Source organism: Mus caroli, unplaced genomic scaffold, assembly GCF_978045245.1.
Source record: "Mus caroli unplaced genomic scaffold, Mus_caroli_1 scaffold_13, whole genome shotgun sequence".
Taxonomy (NCBI): Eukaryota; Metazoa; Chordata; class Mammalia; order Rodentia; family Muridae; genus Mus; species Mus caroli.
The window spans coordinates 28,972,175-28,994,451 of NW_028227268.1; the positions used below are offsets into that span (position 1 = coordinate 28,972,175).

Genomic DNA, 22,277 nt, shown 5'->3' on the forward strand with positions numbered 1-22,277 from the left:
CCAGTGCTTCCTAAACCTGACTGTGCCTACTAAGTTTTTGTGCCTAGCGTCCTGGGTCCCACCCTTAAACCTGTGAAGAAACTGGAATCAGAAGACTTGAAGGAAGCCTCAAGAAAATAAATAAAAAGAAAGTAAATTATCTATTCTGGCATACAGAGAATCTAGCAGATATCCAGAGAGAAGCACTTGGGGACCACAGATCAAACAGTTCAAATGCTTGCCTCTCTTTGTAGTTGTTTATTTGTGTGTGTATATAGCCAGAGGAGAGTGTTGAATATTCTTCCTCATGTGCCATCTTCTACCCCACTCCTCTTTTTTTTAGATTGGTAGGTACACTATGTTTGCTGGCCAGCATACACCAAGAATTAGCCAGTTTCCTACTCTTTAGGACAGGACTATAATTTTGCGCTACTGTATCCAGAATTTTAATTGATTTCTTTATTTATTTGAAATTGAGATATAATTACATCATTTTCCCCTTCCCCTGAGTCTCTCCAACTTCCTGTTTTATTCTCTTTCTGATTCATGGCCTCCTAGGTTCTGGGGACTAAACTCAAACCGTTGTGCCTACAAAGAAAGAACTTACTGACTGAATCAACTCCCCTGCCTTACAATTACACATATACATATGAATGTGCTTTTATTTCACTAGGATATACAGCCATTTTTATGCAAGGATATAATGTACTTGGAACATATTCTTGCCCATAGGCCCCTACTCTTCTGTCTGTGTCCCTCTTCTCATTAACCGCCCCCCCCATTTTCTTCCAGACACTTTCAATTCTATCTTCATGTCATCTAAACATATTGGATCTTAAATATATATAAAACTCAGAGCCTAGAAATGAAAGAAAATATAATTGTATTTCTGAGAGTTGCACAATTCAAATCATATGACCATTTCCAGTTGCATCTACTTTCCTGAAAAGGACATACACTTCATTCTTCACTGTTGAAAAATTCCCACTGTGCATACAAACCACATTTTCCTTGCCCATTCCTCTGCAGTAGGACACCTTAGTTTGATTGTATAGCTTGGCTACTTCAAAAGATCTGTAATAAACCCTAGTGTCCAGGTATTTCTGTGATATTGGCTTTGAGTCTTCTGGGCAAATACCCAGGAACGGTATAGCTAGGGCATTTGGTAGGTCTGTTGTTATTTTTCTTGGGGTACTTGGGATTTCCATAGAGGCTGGACCAGTTTATGTTCACACCAGCAGTGATAAGGGTCCTCCTTTGACCATATCCTTACCAGTGTTTGTTCTTACTTGTATCATGGATGACCCTCATTCTGACTGGTGGGTTGAGATCTGAATGTAGTTTTCATTTAAATTCTTATAATGATTTAGTGATGTTTCACATCCCTGGGATTTCTTTCTGAAGGCAACAACACAATGGTTCTGGGAGGGAAAGCCACTTGCCTTGAGCCTTTGGCAAGATCCTGATAGTGTTGGGACTGTGGACCTGAGTGTGAATTGCTCAAATCTGGACATTTTGCTAGTTTCCATGGTGCAGATCATCTTGCCCAATACTGATGAATAAACCCTTCTCTGTATTTTCCACATATTCAAGGTGCAACATATGCACCCTTGGCTAGACACACACACTTCTTGATTAAAAATATTTATTCTGGCCCTTTCATAGTAGCATTCAAAATCCTTCTAACAAGCTCATCAGGACAAATGTTTAGACAGAACTTAAGGCTTTCAAGTTGGGCTCCTGTAAATTTATGAATATTGCATGCATACATCTGGGCTTGTTTTGGCACAAAGGTTCCTAGCTTTCCTCAGATGCTCCATAAGTATCTCCATCCCACCAATGGCTGACCTTAGACTCTCCATGATCAGGGTTACTCACTTAACTGTTTCAAAGGAGATGGTTTACAACTTGAAAAAAAAAAAAAACAAAAAAAACCAAAGGCATGAGGGAGTCTACTTTGGAGACATAGCTTATGCTACTCTTTCTTCTTCTTCTTCTTCATTTTTTTTTAACCCTCTTGAGCCACCTAGCTATAGGAAACCTAGTAAAATATTTGTTAAAATGTCAAACATGGAACAGATGATTCCAAAAACTTCTGTGGCTTTTAAAAATTGGGTTAAGTCTGCATTGTGACTAATGAGGAGCTGAAGTATGGCTGACCTAAAGCACCTTAAAGAAAATTGCAAGAGAAGCCAAAAGAGGCTTAAGGCAATGACTTGCAAGGATAGTAAGCCATTTTTTTTTAAATCAGGGTAGGACTTGAGAGGAATATGAAGCAGTAACTTTTAATTAAAGTTATGCTAGCACACTAATTTGGGCAACCAAGATTCATAATTAAAATTTTATGCCAAGTCTGCGCATCACCAAACATTTTTAATGGCTCCTGGAGAAGCATGATATGGGTAGGAGATACACAACAGTGAGCCACAAGGGAGCTGGTGAAATGCACCAGGTAGAGAAATTAGGGGTGGGGATAACTAAGAAGCTTTGTCCTCCAGACTCTTAAGGTCTCTCTCATTTGAAATACTGCATAGGCACTTGGTCAAAGAAGTGCCCAAATGTTCTTCATAGAAGACACTGAAGGCCTCTTTAACTGTTGGATACTTTTTTGCCCTCTCTTAATTCATTACAATTTCTTGAGGACAGGGGCTTTCTTCATTTCTTCTATCCTCAGCACTTAAGATACTGTCTTGTGACAAGCCTAGAATAGTACTGCAAAATCACCAAGCATCCGTTCTCAGTGGTGTGGGAAAAGAAACAGTGAGTCCACAAGTCTTTGGGCTTAGGGTATTATGGGCTGTATTTGCTGATGTATCTGTGGTGAGCTACAAACCTTCTAGGCAGCTCTACCAAACTTCCTGGGTTTTGTTTATGTGTCAGGGGGTTGGCTGGGTACTTGGTTCGTCTTGGTTGAGATGCTATAACTATTTGGCTCAGTACCACAAATCTCAGCCTCCATCAGGCTTGCTTGGCATAGTGTCCAAGCATCCTATTGGCCAAATCAAGTTGTGGGAACAAGTTCATAGACAGCAAGAGAGATTACTGTCAAATTACTTGGCAAAGACTATGGATACAGAGAGAACTGCAAGAACTGGGGCCATTAATGCAATCAGCTTTCTGCATGGCTAGAATATGGGAAAAGCTCAAAGTATGTTGCAAAATAAGAGTTGAATGTTCTCTGAATGTTCTCAGGTTAAGTGGTAAACTCATGAAAAAAAAGTATCATTAATCATTAGATAAATACAAATTAAAACCACAGTGGGATAGCCACTGGGATGGTTAACACTAGAATCAGATAATCTCAAGTGTTGATGAGGAGATAGGGAAACTGGACCCTTTACAAGCTGCTTATAGGAGGTGCAAGTTGATACAGCCACTTTGGAAAACATTTTGGTAGTCTTTCAAAATATTAACCATGCAGTTACTATTGGGCTCATTGATTCAACTCCTACATGTATTTTCAAAAGAAATTAGTACATTTTCACCATAAAAACCTACACCTAAGTATACTCATACAATAATTATTATGGTTATAGCCAAAGGGTAGGAGAGGGCTTGGAAGATAGTTTTAGTAAAGTATTTGCTATACAAACACTAAATCCTGAGTTTCAGTTCCTATGTAAAAGCTGGATATGGCAGCATGGGTCTGTGACCCCAGCACTGAGGTGGAGGATGCAGAGATAGGTGAATCCCTGAAGTTCACTGGCCAGCCAGCTGGCTGAATTGATGAGCTTCAGGCTCAGTGAGAGACCTTAACTTAAAAAACCAAGTATGGAGTATTCAGTGTATCCAAGACTGAACTTTGGCCTCTACATGCAACTCCCACAGGAACACACACAGAAAAATGGATATAATACCGTAGAGAGAGAGGGGACAGAGGGAGGGGGAAAGAGAGAGAGGGAATTAGAAGCAACCAAATGTCAGCCATGTCAGTCATGGGGTTTATTAATTAACAAAGTAGAGTATACTGATATAAAAGATATAATGTGATATTATTCAGTCATTAAAGGGATTATGTATTGATGGATGTTGCCCCATGAATAAACTCTGACAACATTCTGACACATGAAAGAAAACAGGCACAAGAGATTGTATAGACTGTGAAACGTCCATCAAAGGCAAATCTGTAGAACTAGAAAATAAGTGGGAGGTGCTTTAGGGCTGGGTGTTTAGGAGTAAAACTGTGGTGATTTTTTAATGACCATGGAGGCTCACTACAGGGTGACAAAGATGTCCTAAAGATGACAGTGATAATGCTTATACAGTTCTGTGAATCTCCAAATTTCCCACTTTGAATGACGCCTTTTCATGGTTTTCTTGGTAAGCCTTCTACCAAAAGAGAAGAAGGAGAAAGAGGAGAAGAAGAAGGAAAAGGAGGAGGAGGAGGGGGAGGAGGATGAGGAGGAGGAGGAAGAGGAGGAAGATGAGAAGGAGGAGGAGGAAGAGGAGGAGGAAGAGGAGGAGGAAGAGGAGGAGGAGGAGAAAGAAAAGAAGAAAACCAGATGATATAATTCTTAGGGAGCTATCCTGCACAGTACTTGACAATGTTACTCATATTTTGAAAAGTGTATGAGGCTGTAGATTACAAGAACTATTATTTAATATATCAAGTAGAAAAAAAATCATTATCAACTTGGCCATGACAGGTTATCGATTATAAAATGCATCTGAATTTCAGAGTTGTTAAATGTGGAAAACTCTGTCTTAGGATCAGTCAAATAAGGCACATGGTGAAGAAAGTTTTGCCGCATCCGTAAAGATCTCACAGTGAAGCAGTCTCCTGTCTTCAGATTTACTTTCAGGTTCTGACACCTTTCCAACATTTACTTTTGATTGTTTGTCTTGTTTTATCCCCCAGTATCCATTCCTGGCTCCTATCACTTGTGCTCAGTTTAAGTGACTAGTCTTCTTGGTCTGCCTTGCCCCACTGTCCCCCTAGATGCTTCATTAAGAGGACCCTGCTCAGCTGCGTATTTATTTCTTTGTAGGAATGAAGGCATAGCCTGACATATCTCTGCATTTCCCTTGGGAACAAGAGGGCATTTTTGCTTCCAGAGCCCTTCAGGCATCTTTTCCCTCTCCTGTGATGGGATATGACTGCGAGAACCAAGGGGAGCAGTTGTTGTGGTGAGAAACAGCTGGCCTTGGGTGGCTTGCACTGAAGAGAGAATGAAAAACCACACACGTGTTCACTTTTGTTTGGGTGACAAGTGTTGACTGACAGACAATGGAATGAATAATAGCACAGGCCATCCATCTTTCAGTTGTCAGTAAATCTGCAGTGTCCCCTGTGGACTGGGGAGAATTCTTTTCTCTGCCTTGCAATTTATGTCCCATCTAAGAAAGATAGAAGAATAGCTTTATCATTGGCAGGCTTTCTGTGGTTTCTGAACAGCATGAATGTTCTAATTTTCACATCAGAGGAAAACCAACAAAAACAGGCTCTTCAGCCCTATCTTCCATGTACGTGACTCTCACATGGGACTTTCATGGGACTTATTCTTGTAGGGAAAGGCAACAGGACGAAGGCATGATCAGGAACAATGGACAGTGGACAGAGAGAGGCATTGTGGATACCCTGCCTGCACCACTGAGTTCTTTTGGGGTCTGTATTTATTTTCATTTATTTCTTGGTTAGAGTATAGTATAGCAAAAAGTATAGAAAGATAAGAAGCATTGCAGTGTGAGATAGTTCTTTCTGTATGTAAATGGTCTGGGGCAGAGATGCCGAGGCTCCATAGTCATGGTACACTGCATGTATTATCCTGTTGCAATGTTTGTGTTTGAAACACATGAGACTTTCTGGTCTTGATTTCAGTTCAAGTAAGATTACAAGGTATGGCCCATAGGGTCTGGATGCCTAAGCACTGAGTGTTACATCTCACAGATGGCAAAATAGCTTCATTTTTCATCCAAGTGGCCAAAGATGGGGAGTGACTGCTCAACCTTTCACATGAAAAGGAATCCGTGGCTTCGTCAGAGCTTCCGTTGAAAGCATACTGTTATAGATCAGGTGTTCCTGGGTTTTTAACTTCGGCATGAATTAATATGAGCTCTGACTTATCATTCTCATCTCATTCTGCTTATAAGGAGGCAGCACCCTAAAAGAGACTGATTAGGGACATGACAGACCCTGATTTCCTCATCACTGGACAGTGGGCGATTTGCTGAACCCGAGTCTCATTTTCTTATGTGCAAATGGGAATGATACTATCAAGTGTTATCTCGCGGATAATTCACTTTCTGCTTTGTGTGGTTCAAAGGGGCTTTGCATATTTTAACTCAGGTGGTCCTCCTAAAGCCCGGCAGAGTCACCTGGCTTGTAGAAGTACGATATTTCCCACGTGAGAGACTGTTTTTTCTTCCCAGGCTATTGCCTTCACACGGGTATAATGTACTTTGCAGGCTCTGCTTCGAGGATTTGTGCCTTAAATTAAAAAAAAAAAAAAAAAAAAGAACGCTTTCCATATTTGAGCCACAGAGCATCTGGGGATTAAGGTTAAAGTGAGAGTGGGTTGCTGAGCGTGGATTCTGTTTGAGAGGCAGATGGTGAAGGGCATCCACAGAGCATCCCCTCCTCCAGCTCATGTGCAGATGACCCTGACAGCTGTGGGGGAGAAGGAACTGGCCTCGACTGATCCATGCTCAATAGGACATGCTATCTGTCAACATTCAACTCTGTAACCTGTGCCTGCTTCTCTGAACCAAGCCAGGGCTTCTTTCTTCCTGGGCTTTGCTAAAGCTGCCTGGGTCAAAGCATTCTATTCTCCACCAAGAGCAATCAAACAGTGATCTTGTTGATATTCTGTGCAGAGTAACAGACAATAGGAATCTCAACATACTGCCAGCCCATCCCTGCAAGACATCCTTCTGGCTACAGATGCACAGACAACTTTTGCTTTAAAGTGGGGAATTAGCTTAATGCAACACAACCTGCTTTCCCCCTTCTTTTCCCTGACATTATATGGAAGTTTCCTGGAAAGGGAACCCTGTTTACTTCTCTGTTCTGTCTGCAATTGGGGAACTCTGGCTGGGAGCTGTTTGGAAAAGTGGGACTAGAATTTTGATTGTGTGGAATTGGTGAGCCAGGGATGCTATAGCCAACAGGTCCTCCAGGAGAAGTAGCTTTTCTTCATCCTCTTGCAGTAGAGTCTTTCCCCTTAGCATCCCTGTTCCAGAGTGGCAGGTAGACAGCTCTCCCTCATCTCTGCCAATGCATCTGTGCCTTATCTAGAGGTTGGATGTATCATCCCCACCTCTCCAGCATTCTCCCGCTCACTACAAAGCCTGGTATCTATGTCTCCATCCTAGCTTTATAGTCAAATTCAGCAGTGAAGAATTTCTGCAGATTTAGAAAGCATGGGAAATCTTTGGTTTATTTCCACTTTCATTTTGGTGGGTGGTTTGGGGATGGGCAGGGTGTGTGAGCAAACAAACTAAGGAACACTCCATTCTAGGAAAAGTAAAATCTATAGATGACGCTTACTAGCCAGTTTTTATTAACTTCAGAGCATAAGGCTATCCTCTGCGACTCACTTTGCTAATTAAGTGGTGATTGGTATATTAAATTTTAAAGTATAATTTAGTCTGACAATAATTACTACAGAACTAATTAAATTTACTTTCCTCATGTTTTTAACTTTCTCCATAGAGGGAGCTGTAAGTAACTGGACTGTACAGATCAACCATTTTTCCTTTTGTCAGAGAATAAAAAGACTAAGGGAGATAATGATAAGAGTGTTTCTTCCCCCTTGTGTTTGGCGTATGAATCGTACCAGGCAAGTCTACTGTGGTCTCCTGAATGGAGTCACTCTGAGACTTAGTGGTAGTGCGACCTCATAGAGTTGCTGTAAGGAATAAATTGAGTCTGTACTTATAAACATTTGGAGTGATGCTGGCTGCTAACTTGGCTGTAGTTATGTTATTTCTAAAGCACTGTGCTTCCTAAGTAAGCGCTCTCTGCCACTGAGCTACACAGCCCCCCGTGCTCAGTCCTGTGCTTTCTCAGTGCACCTCTGATGTTAATCCTATTCAGAAGATCAAAGTTCTAGAAGAGGATCTGGAGATAAAAGGCAAGAATGTCAACTCTTTGGCACCAACGTCTGGCACATGGGGTCAGCCAAGCATTCTTCTGGCAAATGAAGTGTTTGCAAGCAGTTGGAGTACCTGGCTCATGTCTTGATAGGAGTCAGGCCAGGACATTCTTGGAAATGTTTACAGAAGCCATGAGAAAGGCAGTAGCATTAAAATCTGAACTCCATTAAATAAGTTCCATAGTGAACATATTTCTTTCATAGGCTTCATATACATATAGAAATTCTGGTATTGGCCAGAGAAAATGGTTTTCCTCTAATCCAGGGCCACTTTTCCCGGTGGTTTAAGAGCCAGAAGTATAGAGCAGTCCAGGCTTCATTCTGTGGTCTTGGGAATGGTACAAGTCCTTCCTGCACCAGATGTCAGCATGCAGTTGACTAATCACAACCCAGTTAATAAAGTCCCCTGGCTCTCATAAGAGTTCAAGTCCTTTCTGACAGGAAGGTGTCCTTTGCCAAATGGTTCACCCTCACTATCATGCTTGGACAGATGCCATGTATAATTTGCTCCTCTTCAAAGAGGGTTTGGGGTTCACTTCCTGCAACATGCTGGATATTTGTAGTACATGTTCATTACACCTGGATATAAAAATACATAAAAATATGATTTGTTACGAAGCTATAGCTCAGAGCTTCTCATGGTATTTTTCATAACGAGCAAGTGGGCTTTACACAGGGTGGGCTACTCTAGTGCTGACAGCTGTTACAACTGCTGTACTAAGCAAGAAACCTATAAAGAAGACACAGTCTTTCTTATTGCAGCGTTTATTGACCCCTTCTTGGCCTTGATCTTGGCTGGGTTCAGGTTCCAATGATAGATGATTAGTTTATGAATACTTAAAGTGCATGGTGTAGCAGTAAAACAGACCCATGACTGCTGTATAACAGCACATTTGATTCAGTAGTGATCACATTGAAAGTTACAGCTACTATCTGTGGAGGATACCCTGCAAAGCTGGATTGATCTTGTTGACTTTGTAGAGGAGATATGTTTGGTGTTGGCAGCCCTTGCAGTCCTGCTTCTGAAGTTCCAGATGGAATCCTCTCCAGTAGAATGGAAGGGCACAGCCAACTTCTTTTTAAGGCAAGAAACTGGAGTGATGCTTACCCTATGGGAATTATACATTAGAAGGAGAGAGGCAGCAATCCCTTGTTGAGTTCTGAACATATCACACTCCATGTTGCTTTCTTTGTGTTTGTCTCTAGAGATATCCTCAGTCTGGATTGTTCTGTCTACTGGGACTTCTGTCCACTGGGGCATCTCTTATCTCATGTATGTTCCACACCGTGCATATATGCACAGTATGAATTGGATGCAGTGGGTTCTTAAAAACAAACCGAGGACCTGAAGTTGGAAGAGGGATGGGAGTACAAGATGGATCTTGGAAGAGAGAGGCATGCATATGTTGACTCATACATGCATGAAATTTTCAAAGAATTAATAAAAACATTTAAAAACTACAAAAGTTAAGGAAAAGTTTTGCATCAGCATACATCAGTCATACACAACAATCGGCTCCCTATGACATCTCATAGTGTATTTTAACCATTGTCATTCCCATTGCTGTCTCTTGCCTCCTTCTGTCCTTCCTACTCTTACCCTTCCCAGCCAGTCCTCTTTTACTTCCACGTCTTCCTGTGTGAGTGAACCAATGAGTTGAAGTGGGGCTGGACCAAAGGCAAGGGGTCATTTACTGCAGCACAGGCAACTAGTAGTGACGACACTCCTAAAGGAAATGTCCCTACATCTCCCAGCTGCCATTAGCTGCCTAGAAATCCTCAGGAAAGGGCAGGGCTTCATGCTCTCTCTCTCTATGCCAATTCATGGGCAACTTTTGACCTGCAGTTAGACATCTCATTAACTTGACTCTGTTTCTCTCTGTACTCTTAGTCTCCACAGATTTCCCTGTGGTGTCTAGCTTCACTCTTCCCACTTAGATGGGGCACCAGAGAGAAAATGAAATAATTTGCTTTCTTGGGAGAAATGATGTTGAAGTACCCCCACAGAGAATGGGGAAAAGAAAACCTAAAAACTTCCAGCCAATATTTACCAACTCATTATGTGTATTTACTCACTCTATGTGCACATATGATGCTATTTATATGACATCACACAAGAACCTACATTTATTGCTGTATTTTAGTATATTCAAAAGCATCCATATGGGCTTTCATAGGTTTATAACACTTTCTTTAACCCTCTTGGGGTTTGCCACATATGGTCTTAAATTCCCCAACTGCAAATGTTCTCTCCAGCGACAAGGATGGAGGATGAAGAGGACAGGGAGAACCAGGGCTTTCTCTGAGCTCTTCACACTCATGGTTTGGCCCTTCCACTAAACACTCGTGTTTCTAGTACTTGGGATGTTTTTAGGATGGTGAAACCATTTTCATGAAACAATGAATAGTTCTTTGACAACTACCAGATTTTTTTTTTTAGAGAAATATTTTATTTTTAGCTGTGTTCCTCACTCTGACAGTGTATTGTTTCTGTGCATCCCTGACATGAGAGCACTTTCCGTTTATCCTTTTATTTTAAGATTTATTTTATTGTCCTATTCACTTATTTTAAAACACATTGAACAGCTCCAGAGTGCTTGATACTGGCGATTCAGGTGTGACGCTGTGCAAGTGTTTCCTTTTAGAGATTTTATTACAACGCATGAAGAGGGATAATAACAGTACACACAATTAGTAAAACAAGGCAATTACAGTGCTGGAAAGGCGAGGAAGACAGAGCAGTGGTTCTGAACCATGGTTCTGTGTCAGAATTGGCTGAAGAATTTAAAACATGAGCTCTTAGACTCCATTCTCAGATTAATTCAGTTGGGAGGGTGTATGTTCCCAAGTGTGGGTGTCTTTCAAAAGCATTGCAGGAAAAAGAGTAAAAGCAACTTATCTATGTATAATTTACATACAGATCACATCCATTGTCAGTTAATTACAGCATTGTGTAACCATTCACACAGTTCAGTTTCAGAAACTTTCTGTGACTCCCAACTTTTCCTTCCCCTTGGTAGTCATACCTCACACCCCAGCTCTCCAGCCCTGAGTAACCACAGACCATATCTTATAGATTTGCCCTTTCTAGACTTTTCTTTCCCCAGGGACTTGAATGTGCAGTCTGGATTAAGAACCTTGAATACTCTGAGTGACAGGAAGAGACGGTTGAATTAGATTATAAGGGTTATAATGAACTAGGAGTACAAGAATCAAGAAGGGGCAACTCAGGTAAAGGGAAGAGCAAATAGGGCAGACATGGAGAGAGAGAAAAAGAGAGAGAGAGAGAGAGAGAGAGAGAGAGAGAGAGAGAGAGAGAGAGAGAGAGAGAGAGAGAGAGAGAGAGAATATTAGCTTGGTCTAGCAGAATGGGACCTGTCTATATAACAAGGGATGAGGACAGAGCAGGCAGCAGGGACTGGGAGTCTGGAATTTGGGATGCTGTGAGGAGCATCTCTGCTTCCCAGAGCAATAGGGATCACTGAGGGTGCTTGTGTTGCACAAACTCTGGTCCTAATTTTATTGAGACAAGATTGGAGGGCTAAGGAGAGAAGCAGAAAGGCCAGTTCAAAAGAAGCTTCTCTCTCTCTCTCTCTCTCTCTCTGTGTGTGTCTGTGTATGTGTGTGTGCTTATCCTTTAGCCTAGTGAAAGGACCATTGTGGAAGACGCTCTTTGTGTGCCTGCTCCAGAGCTCCTGGGCTTTGTTCATATGTTCATAGAGCAGCTAGTTACACAGGACTGTTAACAATCTGTTCATCCCTTTGTCTTCCCTGTAGGCTACCAACTGGTTTGGTGGATTTCATTGTGGGGAGGAGACCCTCAGCAAATAAGAAAATTAATGGAAAACAAACAAACAAAAATGAGAAAGGCAAAAAGAATTATGCACTACTTAGCTTTCTAGTCCTGGAACCTGGCGCTATGCCTGGTGCAATAACAGGTGTTCAGGAAATGAGTGTTTGTTGACTTGAGTGATAGGTCTCTTCAAGGGCTAAGCCTATGCTGCCTGTTTAAATCTCCTGAGCAAGTAGCATGGGCGAGTGCACCAATGAGGTAGTATGTAAATTCATGTTATGTAAATGAACCCACCTGTGCATTGATTGCCTCCATCTACGGGACATAATATGTGATACTAGTGGAAACCAACATAGAATGATGTATAGCTTCCAGGCACCAGTTGCCAATCCCCTCTCACTGTGGGTGGGTGGTACCAGGTTAGATGTGGTCATAGAGTCTCCCTGAATAGGCCATGCACTTGTTGGCAGAGGAAGCTGAAGAGTTGAGAGTGTACAACAGGTTAGATGGGGTGGTGCAATTCAAATCTCCTTACTCCTTAGATGTCTAAGGAAATCAGCTGAAATTTGGGCAATGTCTTCTGCCTCCAAGTACCTTTGCTAGTTCATGGCCCTTGGGAAGAACTGCTACACCCAGGACAATGGGGTTTTTCCTTGTGGAAAATGACAACTGATTCTAGCACGTGTACCACATTCAAGTCTTTTGAGCCATGAAATTTGAAATTGCAAGAGACCCTGAGCACTAATACACTCAAACACTTTGTTTTACAGGAAAGGAAACTGAACTTGTCAGGATGCCAAGCCCTCCTTCATTTTATTGTTGAGGGGATGAGGAACCAGAGACATGAAATGATTTGTTTAAAACTAACGCAACTCAGGGTCTCACCAGTGTTCTTGTCAAACACTTAATGACTTACATTTGTCACCTATCAAGTGATATCACATCCATAACCACTTTATTAACAGCCACAGAATAGAAACAATGACCGTGTCCATTAGTAGTAGAATGGATAGGGACATTGTGGTGCAGTCACAATATGAACCATTATGCAGGAATGAAAAAGAACATGCATGAACTATTTCTTCATAAATCCTAATGTAAGTAATGATGAAAAAAAAGTCAGATAACAAAATAAAAAGAGCAGTAAAGAAAATAAAGACAAGGAGTCCACACCATGATTTGGCTTATATGAAGCTCAAGGATGGGTAAGAAAGACGGAGATCTGAACAGCGTCTACATGAGGCAGCTCCCCTCAGGTGATGGAAATATTGAATGTCTTCATATGGGGAGAGGTAACATAGGGTCATAAACATCTACCCCAAGCTCCCCCATGGTATATCACAATACCTTTAATGAATAGAAAAAATATTTCTCTGTGTTCTCACCTGCTTCTCCTGTAAGGGGTTAGAGAGGCCAGATCAGGTGGACGAGTAGAAGGCCCAGGGGATTTGCTGACAAGCCCCACAGCCCAGGGAACATGTCAGCTTGGTCATAACTCTGCCTGAAAAAGTTGCTGGTTTTTAGTCAATAAAGGGAAGCTTTATGTCTCTTAGAGAGTTTATAAATGTGTTAATTACCGTCATCAAGATTTTGTGTCCTAATGAACACTTATCTAATGGCTCTAGATCAGGCTAGCTACTTAGCTTGCGTGTTATTTCCTGATTAACTTCTGAAATCTCTGATGTTTCAACCTGCACCAAGAGAACCTGGATATGGGATTTGAAAAGAACAACAACAACAAAAACCTACTCTTTTACTATCCAAAAGTTCTGGAGGTGATTTCAGGCTTGCTTCTGTGCCTCTGCTTCCTGAACTGTGAGAGTGATTTGTCTGTCTGTTTAGGGGAAGCATCTTCATCCACACTGATGCTCATGGCAGTGTTATTTCCAAAACAAACTAATAGAAGCAAAGGTGTCTGATGATGGCGAGGGCTGGGGTCAAGGATGACGCATCTGTTAGGTGGAATATAATGCAACCATTAAAGTCAGACACTGTGCCTGAGAGGGGCCTATGTCATGCTAATTTGGAAAAATGAACAAAATTGTTTAGGCCACATGTTTTAACTAGCCAAAATTATAAAGTAAAATCTACTCAGTTATCAAGTATGTTATTCTCCTTCCTTTTCTATATTTTCCAGAATTTCTTTAATGTGTATACACCAGATTAATAACTTTTAAGTTGACATCATAGGAGACAGAATAATGTTTATTTCCAGTATGTTTAAGGCATTTTTTCCTGAATGCCTTTCATTTTTCAAAGCTAACATGGTGATTTGAAGGGGAGTGTCCCCACCCCCACCCCCATGTGTTTGGGGCGCAGATGTTTGAATTCTTGGTTGTCCAGTATGTGGGACTGTTTGGGAAGGATTTTAGAGCGTGTCCTTATTAAAGGAGATGTGTCACTGGGGGTGGGCGGATCTTAAGGTTTCAAAAGAGTCATGCCATTTCTGTCTCCTGCTTATCTTGGGAATGTGAATTCATAGCTGTCCCTGCAGCCATGCCTTTGCTCTGCCATCATGGGCTCTAACGCTCTGAGACTGTAAGCTCAATTAGATGCATTTATTTTTTTATACATTGCCTCGGTTATGGTGTTTCTTCATAACAATAGAAAAGTGATTACTAATACTGAAACTATTGCATCATTAAACCAGCTAACCAAAGTCTATCAGTTCTAACATAATCTTCAGGACTTGTCACAACTTTCTGTATAGAAAATTAAATAGCAGTTCAAATACAAAGGACAAGCTGGCAACGTGGCACATGCCTTTAATCCCAGCACATGGGAGATCAAGGCAGGTAGATTGCTGAGTTCAAAGCCAGCACAGTCTGCAGTATAAGTTCCAGACCAGACAAGGTTACATAGTGAGATACTTTCTAAAAACAAACCAATGAATGAATGAATGAATAGAACAAAAGCAATAGTGGCAAACAGAAGTTAGGGTAAGAGTGAAAATTAGCTCCTTTTGACCTATTACATATTAGGTTCATAAAATCAGCCAACTTAAAATACATCTGATAAGGGTGAATATCACCACTCCAACCATTTAGTTCATAAACATTTATAAACACTTGTTATATGTCAGGCACTTTTTTTTTCTTTTTTAAAAATGGGTTACAGAGATAAGATACAGTCCTTATGGTCATATGCAAATTATACCTAAAAAATAGTCTTTTATCTCAAGGAAGCTTGCCCACTGAACAGATGTGAAAAACAGATCTGAAAGGTTAAATGATTTGTTGAATGTCCTACAGAATGACAGTGTTGGAGCCAGAATTTAAATTAAGGCCTTTCTGGCCTTTCCTAACACGCTTTTCCCACTGCATGCAGTTGTTTCTCAGCAGCATTTGGTACCAAAGAGCATCAGTGATACAGGCTGTGGATGCTGCAGGCTTGACACTCTGCAGTTTTGGGCCAAGCCTTCAGGACCAGAGACTCTATTGGTTGTTAAAGTGAGTCCAGTTGGACTTGGGATGGGAGGGAGGGCAGCTCTGAAAGATAGGAAGGATACAATGAGCCCACAATCATGTTGTTGGGTTGGGAGTGGTGGTCACTTTCCTTAAGGAGACCACAATCTAGTCTACTGAGTTGGTTCAATTGTTGCCCACAATGAGGAATGACAATGAGCTCAAATATTTAAATATCTAACTCTGGTCAGATGTGACATTAGGTAAGCCAGTACCCAGCTTCCCTGAATCTGATAGTCTCACAAAGGAAAGGAGTCCATTATTAGGTAGTAGGGCTATCCTGTGAGCAACGTCTTGTCATTTACATCCCAGCTTCACTGGTCACCTTCTCAAAAGGCTCACTGAAGTAGTCAATTGTTTTCAGAGAACTCGGTCTCAAATCTACACAAAGTCTTATGTGAATATTGGTTGTGTTCCTTGTGTCATAGATTTTGAGTAGATTTATGTTTACTTTCATTAGATCCTAAGATCAAACATGAACCTATAACAAAACCCATAAAAGAAAGCATTTATTAAATGCTTGTTCAATTAATCAATTCATAGGTTTTTTTGTTATTTATTTATTTATTTTTCTGAGAAGGGGCACCAAGAAAGATTCTTACACTCTGGGATTGGGGATAGAAGTCAAAGTAGGCTTCCTGTAGGAGATGGCAGTGGAGAAAGAAGGGTCCTAAATGATAAGTTGGTTCTGTCTGGCTCAGGCAGAGGTGATATGGTAGAAGGGAAGAAGATGATGTTATGAATTCAGAAATCAATGCAGGCAGAGACACAGTGATGAAGGATGTGATGGAGGATGGCCTGCAGAAGGACTGGGAGACATCGAAGTGGCCATTCCCAAAGATGAGGCTCAAGTTCCTGCTGAGTCTGGACTTCAGAAGTACCAGAGACTTCCACCTTAACTTGAATCATAAAGGACCATGTCTGGAGTATTTTAGGTGGAGCTATGAGATGACTGTGTCTATGGTTTAGAAAACTGGCCATTATGGAAGACAAATTAAAAAACAAAACAGAACAAAACCAAAGAAACAAACTGAGAAGTAGCAGACACAGGGACATCAGCTTGAGGTAGAAATCTGGTTTGAGAAAGAAAGGAATTGCTGACACTCAGAGCTATGCTCTGCCTTTCAGCCAAACTATGGCCAGCTCCCAAGGAAGAAACATGTGTTCTCAGAGCACCCCAGACAGGGCTGTGCTACAATCCTGATGGGTCACGCTCCCATAATGAAAACTCTCGGACACAAGGACTCATCAGATACAGACCCCTGCCTTCTGCCTGAGTTCTTTGCTCATCAATGAAAGCATCGAGCTTGCTCCATTTCCTAGCCACGGAGGGAAAATTTGCAGGTGCTCAGGAGAGTCACCTGCTTCTTTGACAGCACACTGCTTTTCTCAGCTGGCCTCCGGAGTCCCTTTACCAACCCACAGTCCAGTAAGTCTCTAGGATAAGTCTTGCTGAGGTGTCTTGTGGAACTCCCGGGTGCGTAATCACCCTCACTGTAGGGAACAATAAACAAATTTATTCAATTATAGGTGTGTGTATTTCTGGTGTCCTTTGGCTTGAAGATAATGGTATGGCCAAGATAGTGAATCCCACAGAGGACTCCACTCGGAAAAGCTCAGCAGTACTGATTGCCATTTTTCAAGGACTATTTGTAAGGCAGTTGTTAAATATACCATTACTAGAAATCACATTAAATCAAGTTATAATTAAGTAAATTCAATGCTATAAAGAACAGAGGGGACACTGCCTCAGACTTGATCCTTTTGCTACATTTTATTAGTATTATCTGTGCTGTGGACATTCCTAGGGTTGTTATATGCACTGATGGAAGTTGTTTAGTCCCTACTGTGTTTCTCTTCCCACACATAGCTGGGGCATCGTTGCTTGTTGGCTTGTCCTGGGAGCATTTACACCACAGACAGTGGCAAATGCTAGGAGTCAAAGCTAGGGAATTCCCCTTCTCCCAACTTGTAGGCAAACAGTTATTAGCACAGTGTTTGTTTGTTACACTGACACACAATGCCCAGGATTTATACCAAGACCCTCTGAGAGCCAGGCTCATGATGAATTCAGGAACTGTGTGGGTAATAAGGCAGTTGACAGGGAAAACAATTAAATTATCTGAACTCTTCTACCACTGTGATGGGTAATGTATGTACCCTGATATTCTTTCTATGCCTATAGAAGCCTGTCTTCAGGCACCAATACATCCCTTCCTGGTGCTCTTTCCACTATCCTAGGCCCTAGCTGCTTCAAGACTGATTGCTGGCCCATAGATCAAATGCAAAGAGATAAGAAACAACTCAGAGAAGTTGTGCTGACTGTATTAGAGACTAGTGAGAGGTACTGGACTGAGGGCCCCAACACAGGTATAGCCTAATTACCCCTACCACCCTCAACTCCGCATCTCTGGGTCTGTTTGGAACTAAAGCCCCATACATTTTATTTACTTAGACACCGTTCCATTGGCATTTTAAAAATTCACTTTAATTAAATCAGATAGTCCCATAGCATGGGGCAGAGAGCAAAGCGAGCCATAGATAAGAGATCCACCATTAAACCAGTAGGGAGGAGCAGAAGAGTTGAGCTCCAAAGCTCTGTCCTCCAGCGATGGAGTCTGGCGCATTCATAGTCTAGTTAATTAATGATTGTAGAACACTTCAGAAGCACAAAGCATTGCATCAGTGCTGAAGCATAACTGTGCCATTATGGTGGCATGAGGAGAGTCTTTATGCAAGTTCACTGTGTGTGAGTGCGCATGTGTGCACGTGTGTATATGTGTTTGTGTGTTCTTATTTGGAGATGGTTGGCTGCAATCTGAGTTGGCATAAATCCCACCTGGCTTTCACCAGGCAGCAGTCTTCCCTACCCCTTCAATCCCCACCCCTTGCTGAGGTTGCTGTAGTGAGAGGTGTGGAAAGGGCTATGTTTGTGTTTGGCTGGTGGAGAGGTGATCAGTGCATGCCTCCCCCTTTTCAGGGAGCCCTGTACTCAGAATCCCAGGAGCTGTCTACGATGTGGGCTACTTTGGGTGAATGTTATTTTGTAGTTGTTTTCAGGTTCCAGCCATCCATGTGGGATCATTCCTTTGGCTCCTCCTTTGTCTATGAAGGGATTTTCCAGAGCAGCAGTTTTGCTGTGTTCTCAAAGCATTACAGTTTCCTTACTGAATTACCTCTTCTTCTGCACCGTAGGCCTGCCTCACCAATCCTGATCTTCATGGAATATCATAATCTGCCTAACAACTCTGGAGGTGGAGTGTTGTGTAAAAAAAAAAAAATCTCATATTGTAGTCTGGAGATCAAAAGCTCAATAAACAAACAAAACCCAAATAGCAACAACAACACCACAAATACTAAGCTGCCCTCACAAGCACTCAGGCCCAGTCCACCTCCTTATCGTGTACGTTTACCTCATTGTTTCTCAGCTCCTGGGTGGCTTGTGACACTTGCTGATTTCCTATCCCCTCGTTGGTCACAAAAATCACAATCACAGCTATCCCAACAAGGAAAAGGGTTGATGCTGCAGAGAGCACTTTTCTGTTGTGGAGACTGCCACCATGTCTGTCCTCCTGACTGCTATGTACTGTGACTCCAGGTCCAGTGTGTGACCTTGAGCAAACCCTTTCCCCTCTTGGGACCTTGGTTGCTTCAATGATCATATTCATCAACTTGCCATCTCGGTGAGGCTGAGCAAGTTTTATTAGTAGTGAATTATTAATGAGTATGCATTAATAATGACCTCTTAAACTTTTATAACTCTTCAGAGTTTACAAAGCACTTTCTCAAGTGTTTCCTCATTTCTCGTCTCTCTGAAAGGTCGTGGAGCGAGATCGTACTGCCCCATTGTGCGTATGAAGAAACTGAGACCTGGAGAAGATGGGGAACATCTTATAGAAAGTCTATCTGGGGAATAAGTTAGTTCCTAGAACAACTCAGTGGAGGAAGGGTTGAGAGGGAAGCACTGTGCACCTGTCTCCAGGCCAGGGCATAGGTGTATGATGTTTGAAAGGCTTTGCATGTCCTGTGGTCAGGAAGCCTGATTCATGCTTCTTTTAAAGCTGTGCTGGAACGCATAGCCATGAGCATCTCTTAATGTGGTTTTGTTTTCCTTCTTCTATAGTTCCTGTTTCTATGGAAATGACCTTTTGTGCTATCTGGATGAACACCTGAATCAAGGCTGAGTGAGGTTCTTGGGACAACCAAGTCAGCTTGTGAGACACATGGCTGGGAGACACATATCATTGCCCTGTGTTCATCATACAGGGAGATGCTTTTATTGTTCACTGTCCTGTGTGCCTTGGTCCAATGGAGCTGGGCAATCCCTTCAGTTCCTATGGACTTCCTTTCATTCCCAACAAAATGATGAATTGGCAGCTCCAAGTGGGTTTCCCATCATGGTGTGAGTAGCCTAGACTTCCCTCATACCCCACAGAACACATAACAAAACAGACAAGGGTGGGCGAAAGTTTAGAGACAGATGTGTTAAAACATTGCATCTTTGTCTTTCTGTTCTAAAAAAGGTCATATATTATAAACATGGCTTCGGGGTCTTGTTGCTCTTGTTTCTGAGTTGGTTTGAACATTCCAGAGCCAGCATTTCAGATACTGAATTTCAACAAGGAGGCAAGGGGGAGCCAACATAGTATTCTTAACTAGGGACAATTCCACTTCTACTCCTGTCCATTTGTTGACACGCAGCTGATACATAGCTGTGCTTGGAGGTAGTGTTGGCTGTCATGATTAGAGGTGCTACTGGCATCTCCAGTAGGGCTCAGGGGTGTCAAGCACAACAGGGTACACAGGAAGAAGCCTTTAGAGCAGTTATCCTGCCCTCAAAGTCAACATTGCTATTGTAGAGAAGCCATGGACTGAAGGAATTCAGATATTTTGGGCTGTGTATGAATTATTGGGACAGCTCAGATAAGCTGTGTAAGTGATATTTGGTTACTTGAAAATTTGGGCTCAAATCTTGCCTCTGTTGGAGAGAGAATGCCTATGTGGCTCACTGCCCTGTAACTTTCACTCCTTCCTAGTACTCAAAATAAAGTACATATAAGCTCCTCTTTGTCCCTCACCCTGGCCTGGTATAGTCCTGTGACTTAATACCTGGTGATGGGCTACAGGTAGAGCCTGCACTCACGTGGACCTGGCCTACCAACTGTCCACAAGACCTTGTATCACTGCCTGATGGCAAGGAACCCAATAGACAATTCTGATATTTGCTTTAGGTCAGTGGTTCTCAACCTTCCTAATGCTGTGGTCCTTTAATACAATTCCTCATGTTGTAGTGGCCCTCAAAACCATACAATTATTTTTATTGCCACTCCATAACTGTAATTTTGCTAGTTATGAATTGTAATTGTATAGGAATTACATATCTATGTTTTCTGATGGTCCTAGGTGAGTGACCCCTGTGAAAAGGTTGTTCAACACCCCAAAAGGGGTCATGACCCACAGGTTGAGAAACACTGCTTTAGCTAATGGATGGTTTCCAGACTTAGCTCCTTGACGGCCATGAGTGGATGTCCTCATCAGAGAAAGGGGACATCACCTCTTTCTTTTCATTAACCTTTAGCTGCAAGGTAGCATTTTCTCAGATGACAAGTGCCAGCACCAGGGTTGTACAGGTATCACTCCCCCACTCTAAGTGCCAACCTTAAGTTGCCTTCATGGGCACTTCCTGAGGACAGCTGTGACAGTCCCCTGCCCTCACTCAAGTTAGAGTGGTCTTTTAAATGAGACACGGAGATCCCTCTGGTCTCCTGGCCCTGAAGTGCTCTATGCTCCCAAGTGAGTTCCTTAACTTCTCTGGGCCTCAGCTCATTCAACTGTTGGATTCCTGATTCTACCTTGTGAATTTGGAACTTATTCAAAGAAGAAAGGAATTAGATGCTTGCATTTCTCTTCTTAAAACTCTGAATTCTAACCAAACCAAACCAAACCAAACCAAATTAATTTTTCTTGTAAAGAGCTACAAAACCTTCAGCAGACCAAATTAGCACCTGACTCTTTCCTTCTAAAAACACTGAGTTTGCTTCTCTTATATTAGTGCAGAGTCAAATGAGTTTTGACTGGAGGTGCTGGAAGGGAGTTTAAGTGCTATTTCTAATGTAGTATTTCTTGTCAGTCGAGGAAGCAGGAGCCCATGGAGACATGTTGGCTTGCTCCAGGTCATTAAGGAATTGTGAGTTAAGGGTAAAACTCCCAACCTAGATTCCTGAGGACCTGCAGCCTCCACGTGGCTCTGTTGCCTCCTGGAGATGGAACTATTTCCTTCAGAGTCCTTGATTTCTTGATGATGGTTTTCCAAGTATAGAAATCATGACTGATGTATCTTTTTCTCTCGGAGGTGGGAGCACAGCCTGTAAGTTTCTAGCTTTCTGCCGCTGAAACCCTATGGGACCCTTAGTTTCGTAAGCTCCTCCAGGGTCTTAGCTTTCTGCCATGTAAAAGATGAATGAGAAGAGCCCTTGCCTCAGAAGTGTGAGACATTAAAAGAAATGATGGAGTTAAAGCATGAGGTAAAATGTGGGGGTTAACAGTGAGACTGGCTACATATCATTACATATCATTATATATCATTACAACTGCTGGCTCAGCAGCCTAATGCCAGGATTCTACACAAAGTACTACCTTGAACAATTTTGGGGTGGGACAGGGAAGAGGTTATATTATTCCATCCCAAGGTACCTGAAATAGGATGCTGGAAAAGTAGGACATTTGGTACAATGGCTAAAAGTCTAGGTCTGTGATCTTAAAAAAACAAACAAAACAAAACAAAAAACCCATCATCTTAGGAAATCACATCTAGTTGAGGTCTCTTGCTTGGTATCACTACCTGTGAGTTGGAATATACATTCAGTTCATATTCTGGTAAAGAAGTATGAATATTGATGAAACTCCTCAGTTCCTGAATGAAATCTCCTGTTTTTCTTTCTTTCTTTT

The 22,277-nt window shown here is 41.9% G+C and overlaps 1 protein-coding gene across 4 annotated transcripts in view; it reads right to left on the minus strand.

The window, feature by feature from the left end:
* Ca10 (carbonic anhydrase 10 (inactive)) overlaps positions 1-22,277 on the minus strand; it is a 526,692-nt gene that overhangs the window by 162,271 nt on the left and 342,144 nt on the right. The gene's annotated exons all lie outside the window — the stretch shown is intronic.